The following is a 26,382-nucleotide window of genomic DNA, read 5'->3' on the forward strand; positions in this document are numbered from 1 at the left end:
TGCATTTAGTCACTTTCACAGTGCACGAGGAGCAGGAAAACAAAATCTCCTGTGCCTTCAAACGCAAGCTGCTTGTGACTGACACAAAGAGCAGCACAGCTCTGCCTCCTGTGAAAACTCCAAGTGCAAAAGGCAGCAAGCACCACACACCCCTGTTGGTCCCTACTCTGTTGCCAAAATCTCTCCATTGATCTACAATGCACTGGTGCTCAGTCAGCCCAAAAATAACACTGGTGTTATGCTTCAAATTTGGGATTTGAAACAATGCAAAATGAACTGGTTAGCAAAAGAGTGCTGCTGATTAGCACAGACAGCAAGGGATGAAACACAGAATGCTCTGTGACAATGAAGGCTAGTATAGGAGCATTTAATCTTGGGAATATATTAGGCTAATGGGATATTCCACTAGCTGCTCTTTGTGCATTGCCAGTTTGCAGTATGGGTGGAAGGAGGTCCTGGCACAGAAAACAGAAAAGAGCTCTGGTTTCCAAGGCTGGAAGGATCATGGAACAGATCTTTCAAAACTATTGGAAAAAGAGGCATCACGAGGCATCATTCTTCTCTGGGACAACAGAGAAGTGCTGATGGTTTGCAGAGACCACTGTTAATTCCTCCAGCTCAGAAGAGCGCTCCTCATAATAAGTATATCCTCCTCAGGATATACAGGCACACTTCAGTGGAGACAATGTATTTCAGCTGTCTAGAAGTGAAGACGTCTTCATCCTAGAGGCAATGCTAATCAGACTCCAAAAGGACCTCAGCCTACTTGTTATAATTTCAAAACTTTTCTTGAAAGAAAAGAAATGAAAAGAGAAAGTAAAAAGAAACCTGAGAATGCAAATAATGTCTACAAGTGTACCTTGACACCATTGGACCTTCAGAATGGGTTGTGCTGGAACTTACTGTGACTGAGTAATGCACCAGAAACCCCACAGAAGACAGGAATTCCTACACAATGCCTTCACAATTTTTGATGGAAAACTAATTATATAGTTTATTAGCTAAATTTCATATCTGCATTAGTAATTCTTCATTCTTTCTCATCTAAGGCTGGAACAACAGAGTAGAGCTATTTTCAAGTTTGAAAAGCAATAAACCTGTATTTAAATGGGTACTTTCCAATACTTGTTTGCTTTGGAAGTGTGATTCATCCCTGAGAACACAAGACAGCACATCTTCCTTGAGGAGTCACAGAATAAGCTGGGTTAGAAGGGACCCAAAAGGATCATCAAATCCAACTCTCAGCCCTGCACAGGGCCACCCCCAAGAGTCTCAGCATGTGCCTTGGAGTATTGTTCAAATGTACCTTGAATTCTGTCAGGCCTGGTGCTGTGACCATTCCCTGGGGACCCTGTTAAAGAAACTAATTTCTAGCACACCTGTAACTTGTATCTACTTTTTTATAAATTGTGAACCAAAAATTCATATGAAACACCACATACGTGGAACTGAGGAACACAAACCACAGAACTATTCCAATCTCAAGCAGTTGTAGAGAAAGAAGAATCCCAATTAAGATCATCAGACCACTCTTAATGTTGTCTTATTGCACCAGTGAATAAAGATAGTTGCCCAAAATCTACGTCTTGTTATAATGCATCAGTAAAGTAACTAAGGCATTCATACCTTGAACTTCTGGAAAGTATTAGGAGCCTGGGTTTAGAGTTGGGAGTGAACACAGGGTTTTCATAAGAAGAGACACGGTCACAACTGACAATTCATCAAAACTGAAATTATTACCAGAAGAACTTCCTGTCTTCAAAAAAAAAAAAAAAAAAAAAAAAAGAAAAACCCCAGGTTTTGAAATTCTAAAAATATGCCATTTCAACATTTTTAAAATAAAAAGTCATGGTTTTGCGGTTAAAAGTATCTTCTCCTGTTGAAACTTAATTTAGTTTATATTAAAAGGTTAAAAAAAGATAAAAAGGGGTCACCATTAAAATGAAATATATTTGTTTGTTTCTTAAGTTACTCACATATTCACTGAGTCCCATGCCAGGCCTAAAATTTCAAAATCAACAGAATCCTTGTGGGGCAAGAAAACTGTGTTCTGTATATCCACACAGCAAAGGGAACATTAGCAGTTCAATCTCTTCTCAGTTTACCTTGCACTGCAGCTCAAAAATTACTTATGAGAACCCCCCTGATGAATGGAAACATAATCTAGTTCTCCAGTCTTTTAAATGTTTAGAGACTTCTTTTATATTATTTATATTATTACACTTTTTAGAAGAAAGCCACACAGCTAGTCCTAAGGGGAATAAAATGGAGGAGTTCCTTCAACCAAAACAACCCCAAATTGTTCTTTTAGATTAATGAAATCAAAGCATTAACTATACACACCTATATTTTACTATGGCCATTGCATGGAAAATAGATTAGTAACAGTTGTTGCTGGAACAATTATGCCAGACTAGATTATGGGAGTTTTTTTTAAAGGATAATATATTTGAAAAACTTAAGATCAGTTAGAGGCCACTGCTCTTTTTCAACATCCATCTTTCCCAATCATCTTTTCAGAAAGGCACAAAACACAGTAACGAGAGAAAGTTCAACTTATTTGAATCAGTGCGGGTTATAAATTTATGCAAGTTAAGACCAGAAAAGACTGCTTGATAAAGCAATCTGAGTGCTTCTATATGACAAACTATCCAATTTCCTCTGGGCACTCTCATATTGTGCTCCCATCACTGTATCTGACTGACACCATGCATTTGGCTAAAGCAAGCCTTGATGACGGGCCTCCACCTGAGGGACAGCTGAGATATTTATTTAGGCATAGCATACATATGTAGAAGACGATGGCCACTAAGGGAGTTTAGACACAGACACAAAGGTAACTAGCCACTGACTACAACCTAAAACCTAAAAAACTCCCTCTGGAATTATGCCTATCCATTTTGGACACAAAATCATCAACTTTCCCTGAAATAGTTGAAAAGCTATACCACCATGTTTTTTCAGATCTTCTAGGATTATCTAGGACATCCCAGCTATGCAGTCCTAGCTGTGCTGCCAAACCCACTCAGCACTGAAGAACTATTTTTTCTCATGTCCAGCTGTTCAGTCAGGCGCATCTTTACCAAACTTTCAACTGTCCCACTGCATTTAAGTTTCTGCAGTGACTGATGCCCCAAAAGTCTTGAAATCTGGAGGGGGTAAAAAAGCTCTTTTTCAACTGGAGGACTGCTATAGGAAAAAAAAAACCTTGTTTTAAACAGTATGCTAGATTATCCTACAATGAGAGGAAAATTAAAGTTTAGCTTAGAAATCATCTACAATAATGAGAAATATCTTTGGATTTCCTTCATGGGATGTGTTTTATTTCAGTAAGTCTAGGTTATTGATTTTATTTACTGCAGTAGATCAGATAGGGAAGCAGCAGCCTCTGTGCTTGTTTATACACTCTTTTGTTAACTGAAGCACATTCTGCTCTTTGGGGAAGAGGAAGGGTCTCTTTAGTCCCCAAAACCAAATTTCCAATATTATAAAATTATGCTAGTAATATGAGTTGTTGCGACAGAAACATGTAGAAACATTACAGTCCATACTTTTTTAAATACTGTAGCATAATCAACCCCAAATCAGGAGATGGATTCAGATTGGTGCTATGGTTATCACTACTTCTAAGGAGTTCTTTGTAAGGTATTTGTGAAATTATAGAGTATGGCTCTTAAAGCTAGAAAAGACCACATAGGATATTTCATGTACTTCTCTGTAGTACAACAACATAAATTCACCCAGCTGTGTATCCATTGTTTGCTAAGGCATAACAACTTCTCTTGGTTTGCAGACTTCAAGAAATGGTAAGCTCACTGTTTCTCTTCATAATTTGTTCCAGTGGCTGTTAACTTCATTGTTAGCAGCTGAGGAGTAACACTAATCTAGGTGGCAAGCAAAAAATACTGGGAATAGCACTACCTGTTTAAACAATGATATTCAATATAATTAACGTTCTTTTTGCCAGGTCTGTTCATTGTAAAAGCAACAAGGATTTAAGATTTTTTTTTTTTTAAGCAAACTTTTTGCATTTGTTTCTCATTCATTCATGTTTCTAGAAGCTTTTAAAGTTTGGAGGCAAATCCATATTCTGGTTTCCATCTCCATAGGCCACAATGCTCTCAAACAATGACTGGTACTTGCTTCTGTAGATTTCTGTGATTTCCATGCAGCTTTTTTTCGGGATAGAATGGAAGCCGCCTTCTCACAATGAAATTTTTCCCATACGGACTCATAGCTGAAAGTTCACGAGAACTGCACATGCACAAAAAAGGAAGAAGAAATGTGAATACTCTTTGGGATGTCACAGAACACATTTCCAGATAAAATAATAGTCTGCATTTTTGCCAATCTTTCCCCCTTCAAAGTATTGGACGTGTATTCATCATCAGATATTAAATATCATAAGCATTATTTTACTAAGGTCCAGCTTGACCATCACTGTCAGATTTAGCTGCTGCAGTTCCAGGGGCGATAAAAACTGTTGTGTATGACTGACAGACTCTGTAGTGCATCCGACTTTGACAAGTACATTGGCAGTAGCATTCTTGGAAATCTCAATCCCTGGAAGAGAAGTAGGATACTGAAAGAGTGTGTGGCACAAAGGCTGTCTGCTACCATATATTAAGACCGGGTGGTCTTGATGGGTGGGCTACAACCCCCTTATCTGCCCTCCCTCTGCAAATCTGTGCTTACTTTGAAGTTTTACCCTTACAAGTTCTGAGTCCTTTATTAGAAGCTGAGGCTCAGCAGCACAGAGGATTAGCCTTTATTGTCTCACTCATGGCCAGGCCTGTCTGAAGGTCCTTTTCTTCTGTAAGAAGTGGTTATTGACAGCAGAAGTCCTGTGGAGGATAACTCCCAGAATACATCCGTACATGGCAATGGACCATGGTGCAGTGACTCCTGAGCAAACCTGACAGCTGAGATAGTCCTGGAGCCCTGTGCAGAGAAGCTGCTAAGGTCCCAGAGGAGACTCTGCTGTGTTTATATGGCCCTGCACCCAAGTAGTCAGCCCTAGCTCTAGTTCAGAGTCACCTTGATACAGCTCTACCAGCTCAATGCCCATCTCACCACGACTACGGCAAGCCACGGCCAGGAACTGCCCACTGCAGGGGATTGTTACAGCAATCAGCACTTCAGAAATGGATGCACAATAAAGACATAAAGAAAGCAAGAATGTACTTCAAAGTTTCATGTTTACCATCTGTTACACTGGCTAAGAGGGAAGCCTAAGTTTGATTGATTTGATCAAACTAAGCAATTCAAGCATCTTCTCCCTAATTTTAGGCCAAAGAAAAATGTAGCAATGCAGAAGCAGACGATAAATCAAAACCAGAAAAATAGAAATTAAAGCTCAGTTCTGGCCTTTCATCTTTATTACCCTTCTTTATGTGCATATGGTAGGTGTTCAATTCTTTCCAAGTCCGTATGATATTCCCTTGTGCTTCAGGAGCTCTAGAGCTGTAGTTGTCTATAAAAAGGCAACCTAACAGTTTCCTGTGACTGAGAGTTGAATGTGTTATTTGTTACCAGCTGGTTCATGGATAGCTTGAGTCCAAGTCTTGGCTTTAAGTGATCAAACTGACTTTAAACCACTCACTCACGGGGTGCATTTATGTATAGAGAGAATTCTGTTGCAATATTTTATTTCTGAATTATGCCAGATGACTTTTTTTTCCTAAACCAATATTAAAACCAGAATCTATAATATGCCAAACGCAGACTGCATTTTTTGGAAATCTGATACCAAACGTAACAGTAAATGAACCCTTCTGAAAGGTTAAAGTTGCTTTCATATAAAACATTTTCTACCAGGAAATGGAAGCAGAATGTTGAACTAAGCATTTAACTTGAAAGAACTGTGCACAGACTCCAATGGTTGCATTAGCCTTTCAAATAAAAAAAGCAAAAGTTTTTTATGAGCATACATAGTTCTAGCTTCATAAAAAGGGTATTATGGTGACAAGGCAAAATGAATCCCAGTATTTTGGATGCTTCTTTTAACCTTCTGAGAGAAGGTCATTAACTATTTTTTTCACAATATGGTTAAATTCATCTAATAGTTCTGCTCCCTTCACTTCCCCTGCATCCTTTCCTCCCTGACAGGCAGGCCCATTCCTTCCCTTCCACTTTCTGATTTTCACATGGCTCCTCGATGAATGTAATTGGATTACTAAACCAACAGAAAGCTATTCATGTTTTTATTTTGCTGAATTGGTTTCCAACCAGCTGGCAAGGTGAACCAGCTCTAGGGGTTATACAAAAATTAGAGCTGGTGCACAAGCAATGGTTGAGAACAGCACTCAAGATTTTCTTGGGAGACCTAAAACCCTTAAAGTACCTGTTCTAAATAATGTGACTGCCTCTTAAAAATACACTTCCTGTTTGAGATGGTGGACCTGTTGCAGTAGATTCTGCAAGAAACTGATGAATGAAAGTAATCATACCAGATTTGCCAGTTACAGAGACAACAAAGATTAATGGCAAACATACACCATGGGGTGGTTGCCCATTCTCAGGAGCAAACATTCCTGCATGAGGGCGCTGACCTCATGACACATCTTTATAGAAAGCAATCAAAAAGTGTCTGTTTCTTGGGTACAATCTTCTGCTTTGGGGGGAAATAAAAAAATGCCAGCTTTATACAGTTTCCTTGAACAATGATTTTGATTCTGTGATCATTCAGGAAGGGAAGAAGCCATCCAAATGAGCTTGACACATTGAGCCACTGCTGATTTGCCAGATTCCAGTGTCCTCAAGTGTAACACAGCATTATTATTCAGTGTTCTGTATTTAAAATCAGAAGTGATTTAATCTGGCTCTCTGCCATACCACTTGCTGACATGTTGACACCATGAAAATAATGCACAGCTCTGTGACCACACTACTTTCATGCCTCATACCGGGAGAAACAGACAACGCCTGCTATTATTATTAGCCACATCTTAGATACCTTGGAAACATGAAAAATGGACATCAAAATTATTTCAAACATTTGTAGTCTCCAGCCCCAAACTTTTCATTACAACTCAAAAGGAACCTGTGCATCCACTGTGATTAAAACCAGAGATTGTTGATTTACATCTCACATCCTTTAAAAGTCACCCTTCTAAGATTGTTTATAAATAACTGAGTTTGTTAACTGACATAGGAACACTGGCAAGACTTTTCTCTGTTAACTGAAAAGGCTACCATTTTAGGAGAAACCTCAAAATGCAACAAAAACGCAGTTCTAGACTGCAAAATTTGAAATAATTTATATCAGACACTGCTCTCTGCTAACAGTACCCAGTCTACTTCTACTCTTCAATCATTTCAAAAGGTAAACCTACCAATGCCATCACAGCACGCTCATCAAACCAAAGTGAAATTGTGGTTTTCACTGGGGAACACCGTAAAGCAAAAATAGCACATTTAATATGCTACCTCCTCCTTACATGAGAGTTTTTTATCATCTAAATATCATGCAACCTCAGTCATATTGAGGGCAGACAGCAATATATGCTGCTTTTCACAGGACATTTAACAAGACTGGAAGTTAACATCTGTATCACCTGTACCCAGCTATTGTTTCATACACTCACCCCTTCAATCCTCTGACTACCAAGCAGAGAAAGGGGCTGGTTATATTTTTACCTTTTTGCAGTTTACAATAATACAAAAATTGCTCTTCTTCATTTCCCTGGGCTTATGTTGTCAGAGCAGGACTGTGATGTGCTTTCTTCCTGTGAAGACACACAGGAGTAACTATTAAGTCAGGAGAGACAACAGAATACAACAATGAGAAACAGAAAGCAAATCTTTATAGGTTAGAAGTTGGGGTGGCTGTGTTATTGTGGAGAACTCACCTCAATCCTCACTCTGTGGCCATCACTCATGAAATGCACCTATATGGTTATGCATTTGCCTACTGACTTTAGATTCCCAAAGCCTGAAATAAAAGAATATCTGGCTCAAAACCACTGAACTGTGCAACTGGATCATAGCTTCTCAGGGAAAAACAGATGTACGCATCAAAATGCCTTGCCCAAATAAATTCCTTTAGAAACTTTGGAACACAGCAAGCATAAAAAAGAAAGGGAGGCGTTCTTTTCTTTTTCTGCTCCTATGAGACCGTCAGAGCACACAGAAATTTGGTTTATTTCTGTTCAAGGATGAATACATTGGACAACATTCTGTACTTGTCCACATTGTTCAAAAGGATCAACATTTTGAGAGTCCCAAACCAAGACCAATTCTTTCTGTTTTCTCCATTAAGAAGACCAGGAATCTTGTGGTCTCTTTTGAAAGGAATGTCTTTGTCCAGAATCTTGCCTCAGAGATTTATTTTCACTATATTATTTAGAACAGAAAAGAACACTGGAATGACTTCCTAATTTCTTTAGCAAATCTGTTCTTAATCTACTTTATTCCAAGCATTTTATAGACAGTTTCTTACATGGTGTTCTACTCTGAGGTTCTGTAATTACACGCACAGTGGTCAAACTTTCTCTTGACCAGAAAAGACTGGCTGTAATTCCAGTAAATTGAAAGGAAAAGTTTGGGGAAAGAGTAGGTTGCTTGAGAAGACAACTTAGTGCTTAAGATGTGATTTCTGTTCTAACAGCTTCTCTGGGTAATGGAGTTGCCCCTCACAGAGTACTGACAAAACCTGTCTTGTGGAAGTTTTCTACAGTTTTTGTTTTGCCTGGGGTTTGGATTTCACAAGGCTAACTAGATTGCCCTTGTCTAGGAAACCCCGGGGGTGAAGCCAGATGGTGTCTGTGTGCAAACTGCAAAGATTGAAAATGGGGAAAGGATGGTGGCTGAAAACCAGGGAATAAAAACAACTGAACTAGATGAGTAGGTAAAGTACAACAAGTTAACAAGAAGTTATGAAGTGACATGACAAGGGTAATGAAGTGCACTTTTCACAGACAAAAATGTTAATATTTTGAGGGGAATGTCAAATGTATTTGGGCCTTTTTTCTAAAGTATTCAAAGCTTCCTTCAGCAAGGTTTTCTCTCTTCCTACTCAATGAATTCTTTTAAGAATTCTGTTAGCTACAGAAAATTCCTCTAAATTCTTGTTACTAGATATACACCTCTATATGCAAGAATAAGTTATTCCAAACAAGTCCAGTACTAGACAAGTAGCAAGTAAAAATAGCACAACTTGCACATTCTTACTAAGAGCTAGCTCAGCAGTCAGCAGCACTGCCTGAACAGTCAATTATAAAAGCTCTTGTTTTGTGATATCCTGATTTGACTATTTCCTCTACCAAAATGTCCTATTTCAGTGACTTAAAATGCCTCAGGTCAGTCTCACATTTTGTGCAGCTGAAAGTGCATGCACACTGAAAGAGCAGATTCTGGGTTAACGTGAGATATTAAGAACAGCAATGAGTCTCTTCGGAGGAAATGGTGCAGTCTTCCTGTCATCGTGGTTTCTTGACGGTGCAGGGGGAAGGAACAAGGAAAATAGAGACTCTTACACATTTAAAGGCAAGTTTTCTGATGGTGAGTGTTTCTAGAATTTTATCAGATGTCCGTATTTACAAACGCGAGCACATGTAGTTTCACAGGAACATTCAAAAGGGAAAAGAGAGGAGATGATCAGCACAGGCACGACCTACTTCCTGTGTTGGTAGAGAAGGGTGTGCTGGCCACCAGGCCAGGCTGGTAGGGCAGCAGTGAGAGCTGTGGTACACAGCTGGGCACGCCATCACTGCTGTGGCAATAAGCTGGGTGGAAGGGCACAAAATGCACATATGTACCTGAACCCAATCAGAGCCCAGGGGCAGTTCATTTCCTTACTTCTAAGTTGTGTCATTTGTAGAGAAGTTCCAAGTGGCACCCAGAAATAGCATTCTTTTAGTACACATTAATGATTATTGTCCTACCCATACAGCATTTTGAAAATTTTCTGTGATAAGCAGTGCTAGATTTTTTAAATTTTCTACTGCCAACATTTTGGCTCACTTCTAAGCAGCATGCACAATTCCACACAGGTGAATCTCTGCTTGATTGTTTACAGTTCCAGTGTTATACCCTTACATCTCTGTTCTCTTTGGCTAATGTGGCTTGACGATTTCACTCTGTGATTTCCCTTTTCAATTGTATGCATCAGATAGCAGATATTCATACTTCCCGTCCCTACATCATGTGACACATTTTCATAATGCAGAGTGATAACATGGCAGACCTACTCTTGAGAAGAATTAGCCTTGGTCTACTCTACAGCATATCTTAGAAATTAGCACTAATTTTTACAGTATAAATTAGGGAATGCAAGGTATGTACAGCTTGAAAATATTGAATTCTGCATTACACTGCTGTAGAAACTCGGTACTCTGTCTGAAGATTCATTTGTTATTTAAGTCTAATTCTATTTCTGAAACAGCCTCTTTAAAACTGTATCTGCTTCATCTCTGTGCCAGCCTGGTCTCTCTGATATGACTGATGCTTTGGAAGACATTGCCCTGAAAGGACACTACGCTTGCAGCAGAGCACTTGAAAGCCAGCGAACCTCCATCCATCTTCTCCTTTATGGCATGTGCTGGGATAAACAATGGGGAAATCAGACACTTACTGAGGCTGCATGGAAAAGTGGTGAAGCAGAGTTTCACTGAAAACTTGGTGAGGGTGCGAGGTTACAATTTTGAAGGTGTTCAGTGGTCCAGCCAGATATATACTTAGCTTTCTGTAAAGAGCTTAGCTACCTTAAATCTGCTTACTTCAGCTCAAGGTGACTGCTTTCAAATTCCTCAAAATTGCAAGAGACCACTACTTGAATGTTAAGGTTAAAAATATGAACCTTTAAAAATCTGAGCCCTTAAAAATCTGAACCTCAGCTTTTGATGAGCAGTAGTCTCAGTCTGCCAGCTCAATACAGTCTTGAACTCTCCACTATATGAGTGCTACCTGCCTACCCACTAGAAGTAGGTCATTATCATCCATCTGAACAGTAACTCAGAAGTAATGAATGGGAACAATCCCTCTCGGCCTGTACTTGAAGTTGTGATATAGAGGTAAAAAGCTAACCATGCCTTTATAACCTTATTATCCTAACCCTCCAGTCTTACCAGCCTTCATACCTCTAATTAAGCATGCAAAAAATAAATACCTTACTGACAGTTTGTCCTCAGGCTTGGTATGAGTAATCTGACTACATCTGGAAAATTGCTATAAAAAAAGATGTTGTGAAACAATTTTTCATTCTAAGATATTTTTTTTTATTCTAAATATAACAATTTTTTAAATTTAAAAAATATAACAACATTCTAAGCCAGAGTCACTGTGTCTGAAAGTAGAGCAAAACCTACACACTCCAGTTACAATAAAGAAAAATTTTTAAAAGATGTTAGCAATATTTTTTAAAAGGCAGAAGTATTTGTGTTTTTAAGATCATATCAGTGAAAGATCTAGCAAGCCAAAGTGCTTTCCTTTTCCATTCCAACTAAATCATACACTATTTGGGGTAGAAATTTGGCAGGAAACTCTATTGTATTATCCCTACATTGTGGCTGGACTGATTTCTTTATCCTTTTTTGATAGATGGATGTCTAGCTGAGCCCTGAATATCCTCAGCAGTGCTGATTCCAATGCTTCATTTGGCAGCTGGTTTCCTTGGCTATGATTCTCACATTTATAAACTTTTCCCTGATATATAATTCTAAATTTTTCCTCACAATGCTTAGAGCCACTTCCTGCTTGCTCGCTTTCTTAACTAGTGAGAATAATCAAATATTATCTCTTTTTCATTTACTTTCTGCTGCAGGCAATAAGAAGTCACTTTAAACTTCCTGGAATTAACATGATTGGATTAATCTCAACATCATACCATGGGCCTTATTTTGCAAGCCTACCATAAATTTTCTTACATAGCTCAAGATTTAGACAACTTTTTAAAACAAGTATCTAAAACCAGTTACAGTACTTCAGCACATAACCATAAAAGACCATAAACAAGACTAAAGTTCTCCCTTCTCATTATGTATATTTCCATGGATTATGTTGTATAAATTGTTATACTCGCTGATTATGTGGACCTTTCATCATGCTAGAAAATGTAAGAGTTTGCAGAGCTGAAAAATATCAGTGCTGCAGAAAAGAATGACACTGATTGTTGAGACAACAGTTGGAGAGACTGACTCTATAGAGCAAAGAAATTACATAGCAGGTCAGTATCAGTAATGTCACTGAATTGGGAGGCTGGTGTCTTTGTAACCACTACAAGACACTTAAGTAAAGACAAGGAAGGAGAAATTTATTTCAAAGAGAATAAAGACAACTTGGAGAATAGGACAGTGGGCTGTGAATCACCACTTCTGAAAAGGAGATAATTTTAGGAGTCAATGGGGGAACCTAAAACTGGCTAAAATGCTTTGGGAAGCTGTTTCTATATTGGAAAACTACAGCAGACTGTTAGCCATGCAGCACCAAGCTGCATCACTCTAACAGTTCATGGCTGAGGACCCTGGAGTAAAGGAGGCTGAACTGCAGCCTGAATGCAGAAAATGGTAAAGTGAGCTGAGTCCTATCTTTCCTCCAAACAATTCCTACCCTACAGAACCACTAACAGTTTCTTCCTTGGTATGTGCAGAGTTTCGTACATTCCCTCCCAAGGTACCCAGCCATAGCCCTTGGCACAGTATAGAACATCTTTTCCAGATAAATTCCACTAGGTGCGTTAGAACACAGAAGTTCTTTGGTAGATTTAGCCCTGGGTTGGATTTTCACAAAATGATCATCAAATCACAAGTATTGAGCATCTGATAGCTTCTGGCAATTCATCTAAACACATGTTCATCCTGTCTTTGAGCAACTGACTGCAAGGGACTGGTCATTGCAGCTTCATGGCTCAGAAAACAGGATGAATGAATACACAGAAAGATGGATCAGGATAGTATGATTCTGGGAGTCTTTTCTGTTAAGGGGATGAGCACTTGGTTCAGACTGTGCTTGCTCAGGCTTCTGGACACATCACATTCCCATCAAACATGCTTGTATGACTAGTGGGAACTGTAGCAGAATGTGTCCCGTGCAGTCATTAGTCTAATTTGCCAAGGCATTCTCACACTACTAACCTGGTATGCATCTTTCTATTTACCATGTAATTGTTTACATTTTGTCAGTAGTTACACAGTACCAAACGTGCCAAGACCATTCAAATGTTTTTGACCATTTCTCTAGTTCAGTTCCAACCATGAAAAGTAACTCAGCCAATTCCAATTGTAAAAGAACTGCTTCATCTGGCCATTCATTCCTTGTAGTGACAATTAAATAACTTGTTTTAGAGAAGGAGTGTTATGGCCACTGAACAGAAAACTCACAATTGCCTCAGAGCTGACCTTTCCCAAGTAGCTTTTAGCCACTGTGCCATTTCCTCTGAGCTGTGAACCCATTAACCCCTGCATGTGCATCGGGTACAGTGTGTTCAAGGAACACATAGTTCTTCTTTTCACTGTAGGACTGTCACTTTTAGGATGTGAGAAATGTGGTTGTTTTTATAAATAAAGGAAGTATGAGTAATTCTGTGAAGCCACGAAGCCCAAACTCTGCATACATATTTGTTCCAATACCTTACATCATTTTAGGTGTTGAAGTTCTGATGTTCAAAATAACACTACTAAAATTACAGTGCTTTTATGCTATCAAGTCCATCTAGAAGAATTGTTTTTCTGACAATAAGGATAAAATTTCCCAAATCAGAATACTGTATTTGCAAGTTTTCTTTTTGTGCCTTCATCTGTCTACTTGTTAATTTGCTGCTAAGCATTACTACCACATACAAACCACCTGGCAACATTGCTCCTGTGTTGAAGAGCCACTAGATACCACCTGACACTGAGAAAAGTTTGGACTTGCTGGAATACCTGTATTTGCATTTAGATTTGCCTCTCCCACTGGATCATAACTGTAGGTTGCTGTAGGATGCCACACACATGTGTAGCTGCAACATGTAGGCTTTGATAGAAGGACAGACAAGCCTGCTCTCTGATGGAACTGTCCTCCCAGCTACAGCTGCACAGACCTGCAGTCTAGAGAAAAGCCTCTTTGAAGTCACTCCTGCACAAAATATTTGCACAGCCATCAGGACAGCAGGAAACCTTGTGCTCCTGGGCTGCTGCCTGTTATCATTCAGGTCCTATCTGCTTCAGCCACCTCCAGAAGATTGAAGCACAGGCCACATTAAGCTCAGTGAAAAGAAAAGTTGAGCACAGTGACCTTGAGGAAGAAACTAAGGACAATCTGCATTGCTAGGGCCAGACTTCTGGCCACACAAGCTATCCACCTGAGCCTTGCAAAGCAACAAGGTACCCCACTACACACCTTAGAAAGCCAACAGGTATATGGGACATCTGAGATCAATCAGCAGGAGAAGATAATCGGCTCACCACCAGTAAATAGACACATGTAGATGCTGAACCTCTCAGGCCCTGGGACAATCTGGCAGTATCAATTTCAGAGCAGATATGGGTGCCAGTACACCCTGCTGTTCCTCACTTCCTCACCAGAACACCTTGTTGGAAGGCTTAAAGTGCTCTCAGGATGGGATAGCTAACCTTCAAGTCCTACTGAGTCATGTACAGCCTATAAACAGACTCACTCCTACTTCCATATCACATCTAAGGGCAGCGATGCTTTTGAGGCCGGAATCCCTTATTAAACAAAGGGAATACTGTCAGTGCCTTTTGAGGTTCAGAAACTCTGGATCTTGCCGCCTTTAGACCAAACCAATTAACTATGATGACATTTCAGGTGTGAGAAGCTTTTTTTTTAATATGATTTGAAGATGACAGAACGTATGTTCTTAGGTGAAAGGAGAAGAATCAGGCCAATTAATTAATTTCCTGTATGCTTCTTAGTACAGCTTAGGAGAATCAAGTTCTAATTGGAATGAGGTGCCAGGGAGACCAGAAGCCTTGTTAATACAAATACCTACATAAAGTCACTAATTTAAATGAAATTTATTCTAACCCTAAGTCTGGCCATTTAAGTCTATGGTAAAACTTTCACTGACAAATATGGAAGCAGGCTGAGACCTCACAGAAACTTCTTTTAAAGAACTTCTAAACTTTCACCTCACTGCTTTAAAGCATTTTGCAAGAACATGCACTCAAATGTTTTATACAGCTGGTAAGATAAAACATATGAGGAAGAAATAACTTGTTCTAAGCCACAGAAGAAATCTGTGTCCAAGCTAAAAATTGGACTCAGTAGTGATATCCTGTTCTTTTCACTGAGCTTTCAAGACCACAGGGCAGAAATTATGCTATCCATGAGTTAAAGCTGTTTGTCCTGTTTATGAAGAAAAGTCGCCATGATGATACTTGTAGCTCTACAGTTTCCCCTATTATAAAATGGAAGATAATTCTTATTTTAAAGCATCCATTCCAGTTTAGTTAGGCTGAGATTTAAGTGTTTAATGCAGTTTAAGTAGAGGCCATAGGAACTGTAAACAGCGTAGAGTGTTTAATCAGATCCTTTCAGCTGTAATGTTCAAATACTTAAAGGAAAAAAAAATCTGTAGACACGGCAGAAACACAGAGAAAACACTTCAAGTTTCCTTACTATTTTGCACTACAGAAATCAGAAAGACAAATACTTCTCCTTGAAATGTTTAATAGTCTCTTTGAAAATAAAACAAAACATGTATGACTACCCAGGTGATTTTCAGCATGTGACCTCTGCTAAAGGTCAGTTCTTTGGAAAAATGATGAAATTGTGTATAAAATCGTAACACAAAAAAAAAAAAAAAACCACCAGCAGAAATTAGACAGTGATAAAATGGCATTGAGGCAGATTTCAGGAAATATATTTTCTTTTTCTTTTCCAGTGTTACATTCCAAGATATTTTTAAATCACAGATATTGAAAACAGATTCCCATACAATTCTTAATAAGTTACAGTAGCCACCAGTGTTAGTGGTTCCTAACATGTGGCAAAAAATATAATACTTCAAACTCAAGCCATGTCATGCTGGTATTTTACCAGCATTCCTCACGCTATTGTTACAATTCCACTAGTTTCATGGCATTTAATTCTCTCTGAATATAAGAACAGAGTATCTCCCTTTCTGATATTGGCAGCAAGCAGTATAATCATAATAACCACAGTACTTTTCATCCCACTGTCTCAAGATACTTTGATCCTTACCTCTGATTTTCGAGATGGAGAAACTCCAACTCAGAGCAACAAGGTGGCTCTCTGGAATCAGCCAGCAGTAAGGTCACTGTAGGGTCTAGAATGCAAACAAACATCAAAAATTCGAACTTCAAGAATTTTATAAAGCCTACCTGGTCTCACAGACAGAAAACTTACAATTCTAATCAGCTTGCCATGATTTGCCCCACAGTGATGCCCACATGCATCTCCAGGGCAGCATTACCTCCTCACCCTGAAGCTGGGATCACAACTGGACAGACACAGGGAGTACACAGCCGTGCAATTCCCTCAAAGGTGACAGCCTCATGGGGCATCCTGAACAGGGGCAAGTGTCCCTGGGGCACAGAAGCCAGGGAGAAGGATGCTCCCCAGAAAGATGATCCTGTGGTCCTCCCACTTGAGTCTGTACCCTTGGAGAGGAAGGGGCACAGCAATGCTCAATCTGATGTGGGCACACCCACACCAGAGCCATGACCAACCATGTCTGACATGTGGCATATGCCAGTCCTTATCCCCAGGACTGTATCAGATTCAGATGTTAGGAGTGCACACACATTGGGGCAGCATTTAAGTTTTATATTAAAAAGTATAAAATGGATTACTCCTCTGTGATACATTCATAATTATTTAATTAAACTTACTGTTTATACAAACACATTGAAATAAATCACATTAACAAAACCTACTTGAATTTGTAAGCAACTTACATACAATATTTAATATTTTAAAACTCATCAAACGCTTCATTTAACAATTAATTAACTAGAACATTGAGATAAAAGCCTTAAAAAGAGACTTGAACTATTCATTGAATGTCAACAGAAAGAGATTCTGAAAGAGATCTTGAAAAGCTTGCTGTAAAGCTAAATCAATGTTTTTATCAGGAATCATCCCTAGTTAGCTATTAACAAACAAAGCAGAGTTACACATAAAAGTTCAAAAACAGAAGTCCTGTCATTAACATAGAATATTTTAGAAGCTGCTGCAAACTCCTTATGAGGTGCTATTTACAAAACTGGATGGGTTTTCTGTTCAAAATGGCAAATCACACACTTCCCCAAAAATTCAGTTTGGGAATGACCAAGCATGATTATAAAACTGAATGGGAAAGATGGGGGTAGGTGAAAGACATGACATCTGGGAAAGCTGGATAATAATATTTCAATATTAACATCTATTTTTTACACAAACAAAAAAAGTCAAGTCGAGTTTTTAATTTAATTTCAACCTGAATTTGTTTGTTCAGCTTTTTTCAACAGTATCACTTTTCCTTACATTCCATGAGGTTAGAGATATGAAAAAACAAACTACACATGACCAACAGTAGGGAAAGGCTCATTCCAGGACACACAGGGCTGGTTATCTGTCTCCTGCATAAAATACAATACAACAGTGGCTAGAAAACTGTTGCTGACTTAGCTGATGCAAATGTTGCAGGCAAGTTAGACATTTTGGAAAAACCTTCTTACTTTACAAGCGTTATTAATGCACTTCAGATGAAAGCTTTACTTTTCTTAAGCCAGGACAGGATTTCCTGAAGAGCATGATATGTTCCTGGAAGGAAAGTTGTCTGTTTTATTTGTATTAAAATAATCTTTTAGATTAGATTTAGTGTTGGATTTAAAATTTAACATTCTGTTAAGATGATCTGATATTTGCCAAACTTCACCACCAAAGTCACAAATGCAATTACAATAATTTGACATTTCTTTTTCATGTATTACCAAGGAAATGTACAGAAATGGAACTAAGCCTAAGCTAAGGGTGCCCATTGCTCTGGCAAAAACACCGATGTCCAAGCCCAGTGTGTTTCTTTTCTTGCAAGGACGTCAGCAGTATATTTAGCACCAGGGTGGAAAGAGGGGAGGTTGGACTAAAAGACTCATATTACACTTTGCAGATCTCATATTCCCACTTTTGTGCCACTCCTGGATTTATGGCCTCATCATTTCATGGTTTGTTTTGAAGTGTTTTGACAGACAATTGCTTGTCTGCCTAAAATTCAAAACCAGCTTTAGTAAGATACACCAGATGCACAAATGAAGCCTTCCCCAGAAAATTATATTATTTTTTCAAAAGGAAGTGGTGGGTTATTTTTATTTGTTTATTTTTAAGTCACAAAAAGCAGACAAAGTAGCAAATGAAAGAGGAAATAATTGTATATACAATAAATGTGATCATCTCTGCTGCATATATTCAGCCTTATTAAATACAGGGTTACTCTATATGAGATCAGATGAGGCCTTAGTCACACACAGAGTTAAACATAGTGGTGCTGTTGAGACACTAAAAGATGAGATATTGCTGCTGACCACAGAGGGCAAATTACAATTAAGTACACCTCTTTCTGGGAAGTTTGCCAAGGAAAAACCAGGGAGAGGTGGCCATTACTGCTGCTTTGCTTAAGCTAGAGAAAAAATGGAGATGTAGTTGCTCTGTTACCAACTGAGCACTTGCACTCAGAGTACAAAGCAAATCAGTGCTAATGAGACAAATCAGGAAACCAGCTCTGAGAAGGAGTTCAAAGCACAGAAGTACAAATGCTTCAGCTCTCTCTGTGTTATCAGCTTAGCACTGGGATAGCTGCACCACTGCTGGCTGTTGCTCTGGCATGGTGCTATTTTTTGCATACTTAAAAACAGAAAACCATAAACAAAAAGTACAGATGTGGAGTTACAGCAGAAGAAACGAGGGAGGTTGAAGACACAAAAACAAAGCTTGAGCAGCACATTTACTTTTGATGAAAGGGGTACCAGGAAGAGCTGAAACCATGGAGGTAGAGTGATAACAGCAGAACACAATAAAGAATATTCATATAGAGCTGAATTTCCTCAGCAGGCAAAGGAGAAGGACAGGTAACAACCTTGGCCACAGTGACTATAACGTGTAAAGGATGAAAACCCAACCTACCACTGCCCATACTGGACTCAAGATTTATTCTACTCGAGGACCCAAATTGACAGAAAGAACATTGCTAATGGCAGGAAGATATCACGTCCTACATTGCTTCAGTACTTTGTTGCTTCCTTGCAGAGAAGCTGTGTGATTCAGCAAGAAACAGACTATTCTGACTTTTCAGTCAAGATATCTTTCGAAATTTTCTACAGGTCTTTGCTGGTAATACAGAGTACTAATTCTTCCATACTTAAGATAAAGAGGACTGACTGTCACCTGCAGCATTGACACATTCCTGCCATATTCTGTGGTGGCACCTAAGCAGAGGGGGACACTTCAGCATCAATCTCTCATCTACCATGGCAAGCAACTTACCTCCCCAAATGCATCCCTGACTGGGTAGTTTTGTTCTGGGTCCAGTGTTAGCTCCAGTTAGCCTCTCTACCATCCCGGTAGCTACAAGATTTCTTTTCTATAATTTCTCATTATATTTTCAATGTGAAAAGTCATCATTAAACGACATAAGTTAGACTATGCCCTACAAAATTCTTTAGTATATCTTTATGTCTGGATCAATGAGCCTTTACTTTTTTCTTCTTTTTTTTATGTGTGAGAAAAATCCCTTTTGGCGTAAAAAGAAAATACTGGGAGTTTCCTCTTGCATGATTTCCTGAGATCCTTGGTAACCAAAGATCATTTATATTACTGTCTCTTACCATCTCTCCGCCTCTCACAAGGCTGGGCATCCAAGTTGTACCCAACTATGGCTAATCAAACAAAAATTTCACAAGGTACAAAATAATACAGATGGAAAAGTCCAATTTGAAGCCTCAATTTCTACATAAGTTCTGCTTTGTCATTTTTGCCAAGATGAGTTGGACCTATGGGTCTTCTCTTGAGAGACTTCCCTTTTCAGTGTCACCAAAACACTGGAGCCAGCACTTCACAGGGGTCTCTGGTGCAAAGAAAGCAACGTCACAGGTGTGCTACCGAAGCCAAACTCATTCATTAGTCCAAGGTCTCCTTTTAACTCAAATACTGCTTCATAATGAATAAAAGTTTGGCACCCAAAATTTGCTTAACAGCATAAACCAATATTTCCATGTGGTTTCTATAAACTCTCAATCCAGGAACAACATTCAAGGGTTTAATTGCACAAAAGGCAACATCACCAACCTGTCACTCTGGATGACCTGTATTAACACTGAGTGTCAAATCACCTGCAAAAAACAATACCACTGTGAAAAAATAATCTGTCTTGACCTCAGTGCACATTTGTCTATGTAATGTTATCAGAAAGTTCAGAAATTTGAAACATCTCATAAATAAAGAAAGCATTAAAATCATTTGGAAGTACACAAGGAAGTGAGTGTTTCACTGTTCTTTGGCAGCAACGTTTTCCATGAGTCCTTTCCCAGCCTGACCATGCACAAGGCTGTAGGACTGAAGCAGAAACTGGTTAAAATATGCATGGGCACGTGTGTGTGTCCATGTTTATACACATGCACACACACTTCTAAGCATGTGCAAAGGAAAGAATGGGCGTAGGAAAGATTTTAAGAAAGCTTTTCTGCAGGGCAAGCCTAAGGAAGTCAGGGACAACTGCTTTCAGTAAACTGATCTGAGATTAAGAAAAAAAGGAAATGGTTGCCTTTGATGAAGGAGTTTAGAATAGGTACAGCTGCATTGAGCAGGAACAGGAACTTTGTAATAAAAACACTCTGATGTGGCATTTACCCCAAAACACCGTTGAGTAAAAATAAATACACATCCACAAAGCTTGGACTATTCTGGTGCTGTTTTAATCACTTCAGAGCATCACAACATCTGGGGTGCACTGGAAGTTAAATTTCTAGTGATTATTTAGGATTGTTGCAACCAGTTACTGGACATTTGTGTCTTTTAGGTAGCTGCATACAATGTGAATCAATTACAGCATCTGTGAGCAACAAAGCTCTGCAGTAGCAGCCAGTCAGTTAAGGGAAATGAGTTCCCAGATCCAGGACCTATATCACACACATTCCTTGTTGGGTTCATCTCTTTTTCTTATGAAGGTTGTTTGTATGGATTGCTACTGTCCTAAAGTCACACAAACTGAAGTCCTCTTGTTCTCACTCATTTGGGCTACTTTCTTCCAGTCCAGTACAGCTGTCAGTCAGGGTGGGATCTCTTTGAGAGCAACAAATGAGCCAGATGCATAGTTCAATGGCCAGACACTTCAAGTCATAACAAGCTAGTGAAGCGAGCTAATTTTGCTTGCAAAAGAGTTAGCCTTTATTAGCCACTAATACCACTTTTTGCCCTGCATAGCCCTTTAACCAGCTGCAGCTCCATTGACATCACATTTTGGAAAGATTACTAGTGGCACGTCTGGTTATAGAAAGCTTAGAGGGCTTCCTAGAGCAGCTACCACTTATTAGGACATGAATGAACTTAATCTATCTGATGAGGAATGAACTTAAGTTACTACACTGTAGGCATTCATATGGGGTAAATATTGTCACTCAGACCACAAATTCTGCAAGACATTTTTGCCTTTTTATCATATGTTTATCACGTGTATATATGAGTAGTGTAGATCAAATTCATATTAGTAACTTAGAACTGATGGAGAACATGTACAGAATTGCATATATATATATATATTTATATATGCACTTATGCCATGATATTTAGTCCTGGGTTTAGAGGGAGCGATGAAATTGTTGGTACTTTGTATTTTTCTATCTTCTCCACTTATATAGAACTGAGGAGAGTCAGTAGTCTGCACTCATAGACTCACTTCAGATACGTTCTGCATTAATCACTAGAATTTACAAACCCTGGCTAAATCAGGTGTGATTACATTTTTTTTTTCGTATGGAAGTGTGCAGTGATACCTTACAACTTTGTGATATTGCTGTAGATTAAAAATCACAAATTAACCTGCTGATCTAGAGGATAGACAAAAGATCAAATCTGTTTTAATCAGCTATGGCACTCCCTGCACAGCAAAACAGTAGAAGCTCTTAAGACTCTAACCAGCTAAGTACAGGCAAACCCTCTTGATTTCATTTCAAAGGGTTCAAAGTCTAAGTAAAGAGCAAAATTATACTCTATTCTGCATAATGTTTAAAGAAATACAGTACAAGGAAGCTGCACAAGTTGCAATGATGAGAGGGAGAAGAGAAAAAGAATCTCAAAAAAAAAAATAGTGTGTTAAACAAACCACTTGCAAGTTTTCATTAATTTTAGTCTAGCTTTGAAGAAGAGGGAGAATAGCAAGTATTGTAGGTTCTCAGTCAAGTTATTTAGGTGGGGAATCCAAACCAGTTGCATTTTTTAGCAAATATAATCATAAAGAAGACTCACAAAGGCAACTAATGTCTAAAAGTAGTAAAAAGGCCAACAAAGGAAAGACAGGGAGATAACTTTATTTTAAGAGTTGCCTACCTCAAAAAAATCAGGGTGTGGGGCCCTGCATACTGGGAACGTGCCTCAGTCACTGGAAGTAATGGTCCTGCTGTTTCCCAAACCACAGCAACACCATGCCTCTCCTAGAGCAGCAAGAAGTCTCCCTACAGATGGACGGCAGTATCAGCATCATGTGATGTCTTCTATTTTAAATTTTTCTAGTCTGCTAAATAAGGAGTAGGTCCTGAAAGGATGTGTTTCTCCTGGATTATAACAGCAATAACGTACAAAAGCAATAATATGCTCTCTTATAGCTAGGACGCTTAACATACTTGAAACCTAAACTGAGTAAAAACAATGAAGAAGGTTGAATTATTTCCTTTAATGTCACTGATATTTTCTGTGGATCAGAGGCATGGTTAGCAATATTTATAACATCAACTTTTCATCATTTAGAAAACTGTAAGGAAGGCCTCCCTGGGACCAAATTGGAAATTCTGGTGAACATATTTCAGTATGGAGCAGCTGACACATGGAATCAAACCACAATTTAGCATTCATGGGTAGAATGTATGATCACTAAAAGCATACCTGAGCAAAAAGAGGGAGCCAATCCAACCAGACTACAAGCTGTGTCAACAGAAATAATAAGTATGTGCCCCTTGACACAGGATGAGGAGGGATGTTCTCCCTCCTTCTGTCACATACCAGCACAGCTTTGATAAGAAAACTGTGGCTATATATCTTACCCATGGTTACACCAAAGAGGATTTGTCTCTGCCTTTCCTCCTGATCACATTCTACAAAGTCTACCATAATGGATTCTCACCCTGGAAGTTATCAATGAGTGCAGATGCAATCATCCTCTTTTTGCAATTAGGCTGGTCAAGTTCCTACACAGCATTTGAACGCGTAGACCCTTAAATACTTCTCTTGTACGGAAAAGGAAAGAATCCAGCAGGAAAAATCCCAAACATCTAATGGAAATGCAATTCCTCTCCCATCTTAGCAACACCAATTCTCCTCACCAGTGCCACAAGCAATATCTACCTTTGCATTTTTATTTCACCTGTAAGCACAGAAATATCTCATGAATGCAGGGCTGGTCTTCTAACTAGCTAATTGCTTATACCACCCAAAGTAAAGCTGAAACACAGCATGACAGCTCATCTGCCAGCTCATCTGGTAGGTCTGCTGTTCCCAGTACTGGTACCACACAGAGAAGGCAAGAAGGTGAAGAAAAAGGGTTGTGCAGGAAAAGCTGCAAGAAAATACCTAGCTTGCCAATTCCGCTTGCAAACAAACAATAGCTATTAAAGGTGAAACCTGCTTTGTACAATATACAGAAAGAGAAGAAACACTTTAGAAAGGACATCTGCTGCAGAGTAGCAGGAGCAGAAATTGCCATCAAGACTGTGCAGCTGGCTAACATCACTGGTGAAAAACAAAAACAATCTTCTAGGGAAAGCAAAACAGCAACCAAACCTAACAACAGGGTTAAAACTAAAGTGAAGAGAGATAACACTTCCTATAGGTGCAACACACTTGCAACTGAGGGGAGCAGCAGAGAAGGGAAGCCATGCTGATACCATGTCCACGGAAAACTGATCCTCAGAATACATTTGCCATGTACCACAGACATAATAAGTGTCATCTGCACCGTGAGATGCTGCCAGAGATACTGATGGTCTCAGCAAGTTTCTGGATTTGATGTATCAGGAACTGAGTTGCCATTGACCCACACGGAAAGGACAAACCTGAAAGGAGGGATTAGGATTGGCACAGGCAACATGGGTTAACTTTGTACAATGCTAAAAATCAGGCTGAGATTTTTGTTTGTATTTCCTCTCTCGCCACCCTCCTGAGCTCTCATTATTAAAGAGGGAAGAACAATGTCAGATCTCACACAGAGTCAGCACGGCATGAGACAGGGAGTCTGTGCTAAAGCGATTTTATGGATATGCGATTGCAAATGAGATAAAAACTTCCCTACAACTGCAGCCCTTCTGCTTCCAAGGCATTCCCAACCTCTGGGGGTTATTGACATTTACCTAAGGACTTCTTTTCTAAATAACTAGAAAATTGCAGTGATCTGGATCTGTCATAAACAGGCAGTCATAGTCTAATGTGGGACACTGCTCAGTTGGATACCCAGGCAGTCTGCAAGAAGAGAAGCCCTGCATCTGAGGCTGGAGCAACAAGAGGGATTTTGCATTCCTGTTATCTCCTATGCAGTCAGCTCCTGGCCACAGAAAACATGCAGTTGTGCTTTAATTGGGGATTTAATTTGGAGAGATTGTAGCTACATGAAATCTCTTTAGACAGGGATCTTCCCTGCCACCTCCCACAGAAAATGAGTGTTTGGAGTTATATGTCTCAGGTCATATTAGCAGAGCAATTTGGCTATCAGTTGCAAGGATATTCAGGGGACTTATCAGACTGTAAAATACTGAAGTGTGATGACCATACAGCAAGTGCCCTCACCTGTGGCTTGCCAGACAGAAACTTTGAGTCATGAAAGCAGAAGCTGGCCATGTATGTGAGAGAGTGAGCCATGTATGCCCATCTCCAGCCCATTAAACAACCTGCCACAGCAGAGCCGGGCTGCAGCACTGGTGCAGCTTCACTTTCAGTGAGTCAAATCAGTCAGAAGCTGTTTATCCTGTTCACTGTGTATTAACTTGATGCTTATGCGACACAGGCTCTTTCATAAGTTGTTCAGCAAGGGGTTTTGGCAACGGTTTCATGTTACAAGGCTTCTTTTTATATCCCCTGCTGCCTTTTCAAGGCTCTATCCACCCATTCCTTACAACTATTAATAAAGTATCCCTTCCTCCAGCTGTCAGACCAGGCTTTACAGTCCGTTTTTAAGCTATTGTTGCACTTCTAACAATTAAGACTTCACAGCTTATGCTGGTTTTTTTTTTCTCCTAAATCCAAAGTGCATTTTTAAAGGAGCTATATCAGCTGACATCTTGTTCTAAAAATAGGTAATCAAAAAGATAAAACCTGATGAAATGCTTCCAGGGCTTTTTTTTTAGTTCAACTCACGTATTTTTCGCAAACGCATTTTCTTCAGCAACACAAACTGTACTTCTCTGTATTAGCAGGAAAGAATTTGAGGGGAAAGTTAATTCTAAGCCGAGTATCCTGACAGAGCCATGCTCATGCTGTCCTTTTAGAAGGCATGTCCTCTTGCTACCCCTTCATTGGGTAGATTGACCCACACAATGGCCAGAGAAGTGGAATACATAGGTTATTTATGCTTTATAATATATATACTGTAGCTGTTACACCTATTCCACATATGGTACAGTCAGCACTGATCTCACCACCGTCTCACCAGAAGACCATATCTAAATCTTAGGTAAAGCTCTAGGGCAATTAAAAGGTTAGGGAAGAGAAATGGAGAGACAAGGTGATGTCACTGCTCAGCTTTACTTCCTTCAGCCTGCACCACGGCCAGGTACACATTCCAGTTTCCAGCACAGCAGTACCCAAATCTTGTCACCTCGATTCAGAAAACCAAAGATCAGACACTGGGACAATGAAAAGTGAACAAGGATTTTGATTGCACCCGGTTTTTTCTTCTTTTGTCTTTCCATGTCGTGTTGACAAACCACACAAACAACTGAGTTTCCCTTTCAAGGCACCCTACTCCAAAACTTCTCTGGTTTGAACCCTTAAAAAATGGAGGTGCTCAAAATAAACAATCACTTTGAATACCTTGGCCTATATCCCAGTAGGGAGTGAATCTAGTCACGTACACAACAACCTTCAAACTACAAAATATGAAGAATTAGAACAATAAAACTGCAAAAGGCAATATGGAAACAAAAACAGCATGATGCAGCAACCAAGATCATGTAGCTCTCACTTAGCTACTTAAATTGTAGTTGAACCTACTTGGTTTGTTAGTCCCTGCTGTGAGCCTAAACCCCC

The 26,382-nt window shown here is 39.3% G+C and overlaps 1 long non-coding RNA gene across 1 annotated transcript in view; it reads right to left on the bottom strand.

The window, feature by feature from the left end:
• Nucleotides 1-1,855: 1,855 nt before the first annotated feature.
• The window catches only part of LOC104685674, a 46,763-nt gene continuing 22,236 nt past the window's right edge, over nucleotides 1,856-26,382 (bottom strand). Inside the window, exons 9-12 of the long non-coding RNA XR_005604326.1 lie at nucleotides 16,144-16,228; nucleotides 7,851-7,933; nucleotides 7,639-7,727; nucleotides 1,856-4,254 (exon numbers count right to left, since the gene is read on the bottom strand). This is a non-coding gene — a long non-coding RNA (uncharacterized LOC104685674). The remainder of the gene's footprint in view (nucleotides 4,255-7,638; nucleotides 7,728-7,850; nucleotides 7,934-16,143; nucleotides 16,229-26,382) is intronic.

Source organism: Corvus cornix, chromosome 3 (genome assembly GCF_000738735.6).
Source record: "Corvus cornix cornix isolate S_Up_H32 chromosome 3, ASM73873v5, whole genome shotgun sequence".
NCBI classification, from domain to species: domain Eukaryota; kingdom Metazoa; phylum Chordata; class Aves; order Passeriformes; family Corvidae; genus Corvus; species Corvus cornix.